Consider the following 12,792-nt stretch of genomic DNA (forward strand, 5'->3'; position numbering starts at 1 on the left):
AAAAGTATTTATTAAATTTAAGGCACTGGCCTGGGCACTTTATTATCTTAGACCACTTATTAAATGTCCCAAACATTGGTATTTCTATTTGAAAAAAAATGAAGCAATATCTTTTGAATAATCTAACATATATAAATGAACTACAACAGAGGTTGAGCCACAGTAGGTTCTTAATAAAGGCTATATATTCATTTCTTTCTTGGAAAACACAATGATAAATATCATAATGCTTTCTCCCAGTAGCTTACATGAAAGAGGTGAGAGTAGAGGAAAGGAATAGTTATTGGGTGCTTTCATAGCATACCATGCATGCAAATGAGATCCAGAGAGAGCAAATATATTACCTAATACTCCTGAACAACTAAATAAGCCGAAAGTCACACCATTGTAGGTGACCCCAAAGTCCATGCTGTTTCCCTTATAGCACATTTCTACTCTCTAAATGCTATCCTGGTAGTACAAAATGGGTTAGTGTTATTTGCAAAGAATAAACACACTACAAAATATAAAATGCTAATATTATTTCAAAGTCAGGAAGAGAAAAGCAAACCTGACAGTTGGGAACCAATTTGGGATTCCAAATATATCATTTCTTATCATTTTAAAGGAATGTTTTGTTATTCATGTTCGCTTGTGAAAGTATCCAAACAATTCCAAAAACATTTAAAGCAGGCATCAAATATTTGAAAAGTCTCCAAATTTTACAAAAGGAGTTGGCAAGCTTTTTAAATGCAGACTCTGTTTTCAGCTGTTCTACCTGAAGAATGTGGATGAGTTTGCAATTGATGAAAATGCTCACAATAATTATTTTCTTTACTTAAAATGTGTAGAATAATTTCTGAACCTGTAAGACTGTCGTAAGGATCCAAATGAACTATTCCTTCTAATAGACAAAGCAATTACTTATTTGTTAAGAATGAGAGAAATGAAATGTACCTGCATGGATTACACAGGATGTCCTGACAAGAGACAAGCAAAAAGAAATCTTTCTTCATCATAGTAACTGTAATAAAACATTTTCTGAAAATTTCTTATTTTAAATTCCAAGAACAACCAAAAAAAATGATAATCAGTGAGCCCTTCTTACACATTTGAAGAAGCTCATATTTCATAAGTCTAAGTTTTCTTCCATTGTCTTCTCTGGGAAAAAGAGAAAGTTGAATGAATCTGAACAGTTGCTTATAATTGTGCTACTTCAAATTAGTCTTTGACATTTTATCATTGCCATGCATTCGAGAAAAATGCTCTTAATAAGGTAGCATTTAAAATAAGAAACCACAACCTTGTTATTATTACTAGCACAATGGAAAGGCGCACTGGAATCAGCCATCCAAGCTATGGAGGGGCTTGAAGTTTAATTACATTACCTTAGACAATAAGTTGGTCTTTGTGGTTCCAGTTATCTCTGCACACAGTTGGCTCTATTTTTTGTTGTTGTGTAGTGTCCCATTAATCACAGTTACATTTGTTCCCTGCCATGTGATTCATCATCCTTTCCCCCTGAAATGAATTCCTTTCTCCAGGACTCAAGATAAACCACTAATTTAAAGTGACAGTAGCCAACCTTGGCTATCACAACGGCATAGTTTGAATGAGGAGAGTCAATGGCAGCACACACAGACTCCAGACATTTCAGTCGATTCAAATTATCCCTTGTGATTGGGTTCAGGCTCTGGGATAGATATCAGGTGTGACAATTACAGGACAAACTCTTGAAATGAAACTGAAGGTGTGTTTGCCTTTGAAACTTTTCCAAGCACACTCATTTGAAAAAGATGACAAAGTGAAATGTATGGAGAGGGAGAAAAGTATAGTGAAAAAAATCATGGGTTAAGTTTGGAGAGAGATATATTCTCACTTTAGCTTTGAATAAAGATATCTGTGTGACCTTGAGCAAGTCATTTTATCAGCTGGTCTCTCTTAAAAACTGGGAACTTGGAAAAGGTGGTATATTTGCATAGTTTTATTATTTTTCCTTTTCCTGAACTCTAATTTTTTTTTTTAATTTTTTTATTTATTTATTTATTTATTTATTTTTTTTTATGAGATGGAGTCTTGCTCTGTCACCAGGCTGAAGTGCAGTGGCGAAATCTCGGCGCACTGCAACCTCCGCCTCCTGGTGAACTCTGATTTTTTAAATTTGAGAATTAGCATAGAGAGGCTTCCTTTTAATAAAATATCAACAAAAGTATTATTTGAAGCATTTTGAAGTGTTTCTAATGATTAAAATATTGATTATTTGAAGGATAAATTTTTCCCTGTTCTCAGCTGTGTGTTACAGCTCTTTCTCCTTATCAAGACCAAACTTCAACATTCAGCAGGCCATTGTTTATTATTGTTTTATCTCCTGCTAATTCTAACTTTGCCAAATAGCCACAAATCCCTTCTAACTCTCTCATTAATTATTTTGTACAGGTTTGTAGCCTAAGAAAAAAACTCCCTCCAAGGTATTCATTGAGTTTGGGTGAAAGGACCTATTCAATAGCTCAGGTAGTCAATCCCAAAAGCAAATTTCCAGGGACTTAGTCTATTAATAGAAAGTTTGAAATTATAAACCAATCATTATTTTATTAATATTTTCACATAATATGATATATGAATTAATTCCTTTTATCACATCAGTTCTGAAACTTAAGATGAAGCCTTTCAGAATTATTGCTCCTCTGATTCATTAATTTATGACAACATGACACCTTGCATTGTCATTATTTCTTTTTTGTTTCAATTTGTTTGTTTTTTGTTAGCGAACTTCCTAAGCTGAGTTTCGATCTCACACATTTGAAGATAGTTTCTTGCACAATCCCTAGACAGAGCACTCAATAAATGTTCCTGGCAAAAAATGTGTTGTCCAGTGAAACTTGATCAAGTACCATATATTTTCCATGCCTGCAGCCCCTCCTTTACGTCTTATAAAGATCTCCCTGTTGCTAGTTGTTTGATTTTAGGGAACTAATAAGAGCCACAGTCATATGTTTTCTTCTCCTTTTTTTTTTTTCTTTTGCTATGTTGCCAGTCTGGAGGGCAGTGGCGTGATCTTGGTTCACTGCAACCTCTGCCTCCCAGGTTCAAGCGATTCTCCTGTCTCAACCTCTCGAGTGGCTGGGACTACAGGTGTGCACCGCCTCACCCAGCTAATTTTTGTATTTTTAGTAGAGAAGGGATTTCACTATGTTGCCCAGGATGGTCCGAATCTCTTGACCTCATGATCCACCTGTCTGGGCCTCCCAGAGTGCTGGGATTGCAGGCATGAGCCACCAAACCCAGCCTAAGAGCCACAATCACATATTTTCTAATGTGTGCTACTGACCATATATATCACTATTAAACTTCACAATCTCAATGTAAACTAGCTGCCTCCACTTGCTTTTTATAGATCAGAAAACTGAGACATAGAAAGGTTAAATTATGTTTGTGAAACTTTATTCCTCCAGTAAGTGAGTTGAGAGCCACACCCAGGCTATTTGTCCCTAGTGTGTGTGTACTTCCTATTACTTAGTGCTTCCTACATCACATAACCTAGTGAGCTTATGATTACCGGGAGTCACGAACTTAATCTGTGGGAGACCATGAGGAAATCACTTGGTGTGTCTTTCTCTTACAGACAATATGCCACCTATCATAAGATCTTCCATTAATACCTGATTAAGATGAAAGTGAACACTGGAAATATTTAGAAGAAACAACAATAGGCTTTTTGTGGCTTTTAAAAAACCTTCATAAAGTTGTCTTCTCAACCAGGGACAATTTTGTGCTTTTCAGGATATTTGGCCATATCTATAGACATTTTGGTTTTTGAAGTTATCACAGCTGTGGTAATGGTATTGGCATCTAGCATGTAGAGGCCAAGGATGCTTTTAAGCATCCTACAATGCACAGGAAAGTTTCTCACAACAATTAATTATGTGGCCGAAAATGTCACTTGTGACAGATAGTAATTAATTAAAAATATATCACTGGAAAAAATTGAATACCCAATGAACAATAACAACAGAAGCTATAAAGTACATAAAAACAAATACAATTAAAATGTTCAGGCTTTTTATTAAAAACTTAATAAAATATCATTGTAGGATGTCTTTAGAAAAAAAAGAGAGAATTAATATAACTCATTCTTGGATGGGAAAGTTCAGTAATGTAAATATGCTAAAACTCTACAAATTCATCTCTGTAGTCACTGAGATTCCATGGTATTAGTGTAGTTTCCAGAACTGTTAGGACCTTGTAGAACATTGTAAGAACTTTGACTTTCCTCTTAGAGAGAGGATAACACTGGATGATTGCTGCAGATGTGATTGTTTTTAAAAAGTTCAGTCATGTGGCTATGTGGAAAACAGTTTGTGTGTTATGTTGTGAGAGGGGCAATCAGGACTGAAGCAAAGCAACAGCTAGCTTGAGATTGCAGCAGAATACACTTAAACAGTGGTGCTGTTTTTTCTTAAGAGGTGACAATGAAGATTAAGAAAATTGATCAGTGAGGAGACATCTGAGGGTAAAGCTAACAGCATTTGTTGTGTGATAAATTATCTACAAATATTAGGAGGGAAATTAGACCCAAATGATTTTAAGGTTTTGCCTTGTGTACCTAAAAGTTAGGATTTGTCGTTTTCTGAGATGAAGATAACTGAGATAGGAGTAGATTTGCGTGCAGGTAGAAAAGCACAGTTAAATATTGGATGTGAAGTTTGAGATGTGTATTAGACATTGGATAGATTATCAGGGACCACTAGATATATGAGTGTCAGTTGATGAGGACAATCAGAAGTTAAGATATGCATTTTGGAGTCATTAGGGTTAAGGCAGCACATAAGCACATTCAGATGATGAGATGACCTAGAGTAAAATCTGACAAAGAACAGTTTATGAACTAAGTCTTAGAATATTCTAATATTTAAACATCTGAAAAAAAAGAACAAAATATAATCAAAATGGACAGTGTACAGTAACACTAGAAGAAAAATAATGATGACATAAAAGCTAAAGTGTAAATAGAATATAATTTCCAGTGTGATTGATAAAACAGTTTTGCTAGCAATGGGACTGTTTCCCCAGATTAATAAAATGTTTTAAATAACATTCAAAGATAAAAACAATTTTAAAGAATATACCATTAAAAACTCAAAATTTGGCAAAAATTATCTTAAAGTGATAACTATTTCTGCTTTTCTGCTTTTATTCTATTAGCAATAAAAAAAAATAATCTCTTCAAGGGGGAAAGATTGGACAAATAATATGATAAGCTAACTCTAGAATAATATTTTTCAAGAATATTAAGTGATCTAGACACAAATCATGTAGTAAAGAGACAGTAAAATAATATATAAATAATATGATGTCAATTTTATTAAACTATAAATGCACATAAAACTAAAACTAAAAATATGCATATAATGTCTGGTTGTAAGGTGACAGGAGAGAAAATGGTATAAAATAAAAAACAAATATCATACTGACAGTTAAACTGTGCATGTACTTAAACTTTCAAAATTATATTGCTGGTATTTGATAAATTATTATAATCTGAATAGAATCTTATATGTATTTTAACGTAACGTGACACTGTAAAAATAAAATATATTATCATGGGTACAAAATGTATTACTTTTTGTTTTATCTTTTGTCTACAAAGCTATTTATATTATCACAGGTAAGTCAAACTTTGTTCCAGATAACATTCTGTTTGAATAATCTTCCTGTATTGTTAGTGTGACTCTGCCCACTGCCATGACAATTATGAAAATTTTATTTGTCTGCTACATTTTTTTGAGGAAATATTTGCTTACACTTTGAGAAATGTGATGAACTCACCCCGTGGGAATAACAAATGTAAAGGAAGAGAAGAAATCGGCTCTGTGTGCCGGCCACCGATACTTGACTACATTGACTACTCAAATCCTCCCACTTTCTACGGCTGTGAATCCATTTCAGTGAGAAACAGTGGCTCTTTTCCCATGCCTCCTTCCAAAAGTAATTTTGCATTATTTATGAATTGATTTTTGATAAAGATTTTAAGATAATTCAATGAGAGAAAGAAAGGTCTTTTTAAGAACTGCTGCAGGCACAACTGAATATTCATGTGCAGAGAAATGAAGCTGGACCTCCACCTCATACTACACACAAAAACTTACTCAAAAGTAATCACAAGCCTAAATGTAGGAACCACAACTACACAATTAAGATGAATAAGTGACCTTGGGTTACAGACTGCATTTTGGATATGACCCCAAAGTCTTCAGCAAAAATGGGAAAAAAGAAATAGAAAGCAAATTAAAAAAGAAAAATACGTGCTTTAAAGAATGACATGGAGAAAGTAAAAATACAATTCATAAAATTGAACACTGTTTTTGCAAATCATATATTCAATAAGAGTCTAGTGTTCAGAATATTTAAAGAACCTTTACAATATGAGAATAAAAGACATTCCAATTATATCACATTATGGAAAAGGAAAAACTAGTAGAGATAGTACAAAGAGCAGCAGTTGCCAGGGGCTAGTGGGGAGGAAGGAATGAATAGGCAGAGCTCCTTGAATTTTTAGGGAAGTGAAAATATTCTGAATACCGTAAGCATGAGTGTATGCCATTATACATTTGTCCAAAACCATAGAATGTACAACAGCAAGAGTGAACTGTAACGTGAACTGTGGACTTCAGCTGACAACCATGGGTTAATGCAGGTTTGTCAGTCAGAACAAATGTTACACTCCTTTCAGGTTGTTGCTAATCAGGGAGACAATCCATGTGTAGGAACAGGATATAAAGGAAATCTCTGTAACTTCCTCTCAATTTTGCTATGACCCCGAAGCTTATGTTGAAAGATAAAATCTTTAAAAATGTAATAAAAAAAGAATAAAAAGACAAATTGCCCAGTTAAAAATAATGTGAATGTTTAGATAGACATTTCTTCAAAGAAAATATACTAATGGCCAAGAAACACAGGTAAGGAAGCTCAATATCATTCGTCATCATGCAAATGCAAATCAAAGCTCAAATGAGACAACATTTCACACATACTAGGATGACCATAATAAAAAAAAAAATGGACAATGGCATGTGTTCTTATTGACAGGATGTAGAGAATTTGGAGCCCTGATACATTCCTTGTGGAAATGAAAAAAAATTGTGCGGCCATGTTGGAAAACAGTTTGAAAGTTCTTCAAAATATTATCCATAGAGTTACTACATGACCCAGCAATTGTAGGTGTATACACAAAAGAAGTTAAAGCATTCATCCATATAAAAACTCATACACAGATATTCAGATGAGCATTATTCAAAATGGCTAAAAACAGAAATAAGCCTAAGTAATGTTTATCAAAGGATGAATGCATAAACAGAATATCAAACATCCATAAAATAGAACATCATTCAGCCTTAAAAATAGTGAAGTACTGATCAATGCTATAACATGTATGAACCAGGAAAGCATTATTATAGATGAGAAAAGCCAGGCATGAAAGGTCACATATTGTATGATTCCATTCATATAAACTCTTTTGAATAGGTAAATCCTTTGTGACAGAAAGTAGATTCGTATTTTTTCAGAGATTGGGAGAGGAAGGAATGGAGTGACTATTAATGAGTACAGTTTTTTTTTTTTTTTTTTTTTTTTTTTTTTTTTTTTTTTTTTTTTTTGCGATGGATTTTCACTCTGTGCCCCAGGCTGGAATGTAGTGGTACAATCTCAGCTCACTGAAACTTCAGCCCTCCAGGTTCAAGTGATTCTTGTGTCTCAGCCTCCTGAGTAGCTGGGACTACAGGAGCATGCCAGCATGCCCAGCTAATTTTTGTATTTTTAGTCCAGAGAGGATTTCACCATGTTGGCCAGGCTGGTATTGAACTCCTGACCTCAAGTGATTCACCCGCCTTGATCTCCTAAAGTGCTGGGATTGCAGGCATGAGCCCCCACGCTGGGCCTGAGTACAGCACTTCTTTTCGAGACAATGAATTAGATTATCTGGAATTAGATTATTCTGGAATTAGATTATCATGATGATTGCAAAATTTTGTGAAGGTTCTAGAGCCACTGAGTTGTCCAGTAGAGTTGTATAATATGTGAATTTAAAGAAAAAGGAAAAAGGAAACTGCTTTATACTTAAAGTATTCTAAAAAATTCCATGGACACCCCCACGAAGCCTGCCACATGATGCTGCAACTGGATGTCCTCTCTTCTTCTTGCTTTACTCAGCTATGGGCTCTCAACAGACTTTCACGAAGGTGCATGCCATTTGCTTAGAGGATGCACAGTGCGGATACATATTACTGGGTACACAATGAATTGTCTAGTAAAAAGGTATTTCAGTTGCAAACACTGAGAAACTTTCAGTTGTTCGAAGCATGAATGTAAGCAGGTGAGATCTTTCTTGTTGGAGCCAGCTTGGCCTTACGCTTTAACCCTATTGTGTTCCATAAACCTGGGTGACCATCATAAGCCATTACAGTCAATCGGATGTGTCCCAGCTCCTTCTTAAATAAATGATACAATGACACCCCAGCTGTTGTTTTATGCACTCAAGATATCTTCTAATCTACAATCTTAAACCTAAAATAAATATCCTTAAAATCTAACTCATAATTCTACTAAAATTCAGGATAGCTTATTAAAATTAAATTTAAAATCAATATATTCGTAAGTATTTGTGATTTTTATTAATAAATAACAGAAACAATATATATGAGATTTACAGATACAGGCCATAACTGGCGAAGACATGTAAATGTGAGGTTCCAGTGAGATATCTGCATGAATTATTCAAGGCACTTGGTTTGCACTTTAATTGCACATCAATTTGAATGTTGTGTGTGTGTGTGTGTGTGTGTGTGTGTGCTTATTCTCTAACAACTATGACCAAAGTTAGCATAATTATACACTTAGAATGGCCATAGCCATTGGCAATGTTCAAGGTTTATAATTTTGATCACTGTTTTATTAAGCTTTCAGTAGATTATGCTATGATAATAAACAATGGCTCCTCTATCTCAGTGGCTTCCAGCAACAAAAGTTTATTTCTTTCATGTATTACATTGTAGGAGCGGTAGATTACTGCGCTCTGCCCAGCCTCTTTCCACTCTGCAACCAAGCTTTAAAAATCAACCTTTGAGTCAGTCTCATGGTACAAGGGAAAGAAAACAATATCTACACCAGGTGAGGGCTCCTAAAGCTTCTGCTTGTATATGACAAGGTCACTTCCATTGCTCCTCCACTGAACACAAGTCACAAGGTCCACCTTGGCATCAGTGGTGTGCAGCTGTCTACATCTACTAGACAGAGGCACCATAAGTCACATGGAAACACTTGGAATTGCTAATTATCTCACAGAAAGGAGAAAACACGTAAGGAAAACAAACAAAAAATGCCATATATGTTCTATTTTCTCCAAAAGTCCAAAAGAATCAGTGTCTTACATACCTCTCTGCCTTGCAGACACTATTCCTCTTTCTAATACCCTTCTGCCTTTTGCTGTCTGACAACTTTTATAAAGACTAATTTTCCTGATGAAAGTATTTTGTACCTTCTTTGTCTTTCCATAATTGTATTCCCTAAGCCCCTGTTACAATAATAATCATATGTCTTATGATACTGTATTTATTTTCAGTTACCTCTGCCTATAAACTACCCAAGGCTGGGACTAGGGAATGTTCTCATTGTTACCTGGGATCTAAAACTGTAAATATTCAGTGGATATTTATAAATCAGTGACAGAACATTATCAAGATCCATAATTGAGTGGATCATTTTATGTCTTATTTTATTGCATTCTCTTTCTCCCTGTTCTCTCCCTTGTTTCTAAGTTTAACTGACATTGGTTGAGTTCATTCTATTTGGCCAACAATGTAGCATAAACAGATGATGGATAATGCATTCTGTGTATCATTCAGTGACCCAGAGTTAACTCTAACACGGACATATTTGAACAAGGAGTTAGATTAACTTTAGTACATAATGTCCATGCTGGTGATCCTAACATGGACCTAGAATCTAACAGTCTTAATATTTTACCAGCAATTCAGTTGCAGGGATTTCTGTATTCCAATTCAGAGAATTTTGAATGACATCATTTTCACTGTAGAATGTCCACAGGAATCCTACAAAATTTACCTTCCTGCCAAAATTCTTTAGTTATGTTTTATGGTTAACACACTTGATTTTATTGTCAGACGGCTGTCCTTTGTAGCTTATACAAAACAATCATTTCCTTATCTCTATATTATTGTTTTCCAAACTGATATGTTAGCTTTAAAAAAAAAAAAAAAACTTTAGCTTATTATCACAGTATTCATCAAATCACTACTATCATCTTAACACCAACACATTTTAGTTATTACTAAGTTGCTGCTTGTTAAATAATAATTTATACTATAAATGTTAACAGTGTGTCACATCCCAGAAGGGCTCATTTGAATGTGATTAAAAAAAGAACTAGTCGTCTGAATTAATGTACTCTCTGGTAGATTAGAAAGAGAAATAGAAATGCTTTTTCTAGACAGATGAAGTTCGGTGAGAACAAAAAGTGCCTTTACAGTAACACAATTCTGGAAATAATGAAATATCTATGAGTTTAGTATTCTGTTCAAAACACACAAATCCACTAGGGAAAAGGTAAAGAGCTAATCTTTACTGGTGTAACAAAATTTGATCTTTTCTATGAGACAGGATTTTTCCATGACATAGGTTGACTGGTCCTGTAGTCTAAAAAGAGAGCTAATAATCCAATAGTCTATAGTGTTAGATGCTATTGAGAAAAAACAATGGACTCAGTTCTCTGATCTGATTAGATTATTATCCTTGGAGTAAACTCCACTCTTTCCAACCCCCTTTTAACTCTTTCTGGTTGTAGAGAGTTTGTTGCATAGATTCCGAATGTCACACTTCAGAAGAAATTGTAATCACTTCCTCCCAGACATAGTAAATGAAATTGAGTGGATTTTGAAAACATGACATGTCAGCATCAATATATTAGCTACCAATTGTTGCATAAAAATTTACTTTAAAACATGGAGAATTGAAGCAAAATCAGTTTCATTGTCACAAGTAGAATCTGTGGGTCAGGCATTGGGAGTTTCTTAGCTAAGCATTTCTGTCTCAGGACCTTTATTGAAGTCAATATATTGGCCAGACTTGAGTCATCTGAAGGCTTCCCTTGATGCAGAGAAAGAATTCACTTCCATGACAACTCAGCCATACGGATGGCAGTACTGGCCGGTGGTTGGTAGAACTTCCAATGTGGGCCATTCAACAGGACTGTTTTAATGCCCATATAGCATGGATTTCTCCAAAGCAAATGAACCACTTGAAGCTGTTAGCACAGCCAATACTCAGCTAATCCTGAAAGAAAATATAGTCAGCAAAGATGACAACCACATTTAGAGGCAGAAAAAACTAAGGCTATTGAAATGAAGAAAATAATTAAAGAAATAAAAACTGTCTCTTAGATCTATACAGTCTCAATTCAAACCCCAAACTGAAACCTGGTATTATGTCTCCTATAAATATTGACTCATCTCTTCCCACGGTCTGGGGCAATTACTGCTCCTGAAAATCAGCAAGTGACTGAGATCCAGTCCAAGCTCTAAATAGATTGCCCTTTTCTGTCAATTTTCTTGAGTTTCCCATCTCTCATTCACTTTCACCAAAAACTCCATAAAATAAAGATAAAATCATTAAAAACAAATAATTTTTCATAACACATATAGTCATCAAATATTACTTTTTTATAGTACAAATTCACCACTCAATAAATGCTTTTACTGAAAAGTTTGTATTGCATACCTCAGGATTCAGAATATTATAGGTAGATTATAAAACCTATATAATGTTTTAATGATGTAAAATATAGAAATAAAGCCAAGAAAGTTTAGATAATTTAGCAATAATAATAATTATGGTAATAATAATGAAAACTAATAAGTAGCCAAAATCTGAGAAAGGTAATGAATTTTAAGGTACCAGTTACAAAACCTTAACTGAATGCTAAATATAAATTTAAATTTTATTTTTAACTTCCTGAAGCCTACAGCAAAATGGAGGACATGACCAACATTTATTTTATACAAATATTTCACTCTTTGTAATTACCATAAATGATTCCCTCTTCTTTCCTCCCCAGACAGTCGATAAAAGTTGAACTGAAGTGGAAATGGTGAAATTAGTTTTCTGAGTTAAAGATTGATGACTGTAACCACCATTAATTTGGATCTGTACACTGGTTTGCTATGCTATTTAGTTGGATTTGAATTCAAGATAAATAATGCAAAAAAAATAAGGTTTACAGTTGGAAATATGTCTACCTTTCTATGACAAAGATTGATAAAAGGGAAGTTTACAATTAAAATTTTATTAGAGTGAACCTTGAAAACAAATTAGATTCATGAGTGCTTCCCTAGGGCTAGGAGAGAGGAAGAATGGCAAATGATGTGAACAGGAATGAGGTTTATTTTTGAAGTGAAGAAAATGTTCTGTAATCAGTCACGGTGATACTTTTAAAACTTTGTCAATATGCTAAAAATCACTGGATTGTACACTTTCAAAGAGTAAATGTATGACATAAAAGTATATTTTAATTTTTAAAAATTAAAAATGTATCAGTAATCCAAATATAAGAGCAGAAAAAATTAAATGTAACAGATAAAAAAGTCATTCAATTGGACTTTCAAAAAATGAAAAAATAAGTCTTTTGTCAATGAAATGTTTATAAAAACAATCAGTTTTTTTAATTAACCTACATAAAAATGGGACTTAAGTGTTTTCCAAATTGATTTATTTTCTCAACGAATTAGCTTAATATTTGGCCATTTC

This window comes from Sapajus apella, unplaced genomic scaffold (assembly GCF_009761245.1).
Source record: "Sapajus apella isolate SASKATOON/1434 unplaced genomic scaffold, GSC_monkey_1.0 scaffold5, whole genome shotgun sequence".
In the NCBI taxonomy this organism is placed as follows: Eukaryota; Metazoa; Chordata; class Mammalia; order Primates; family Cebidae; genus Sapajus; species Sapajus apella.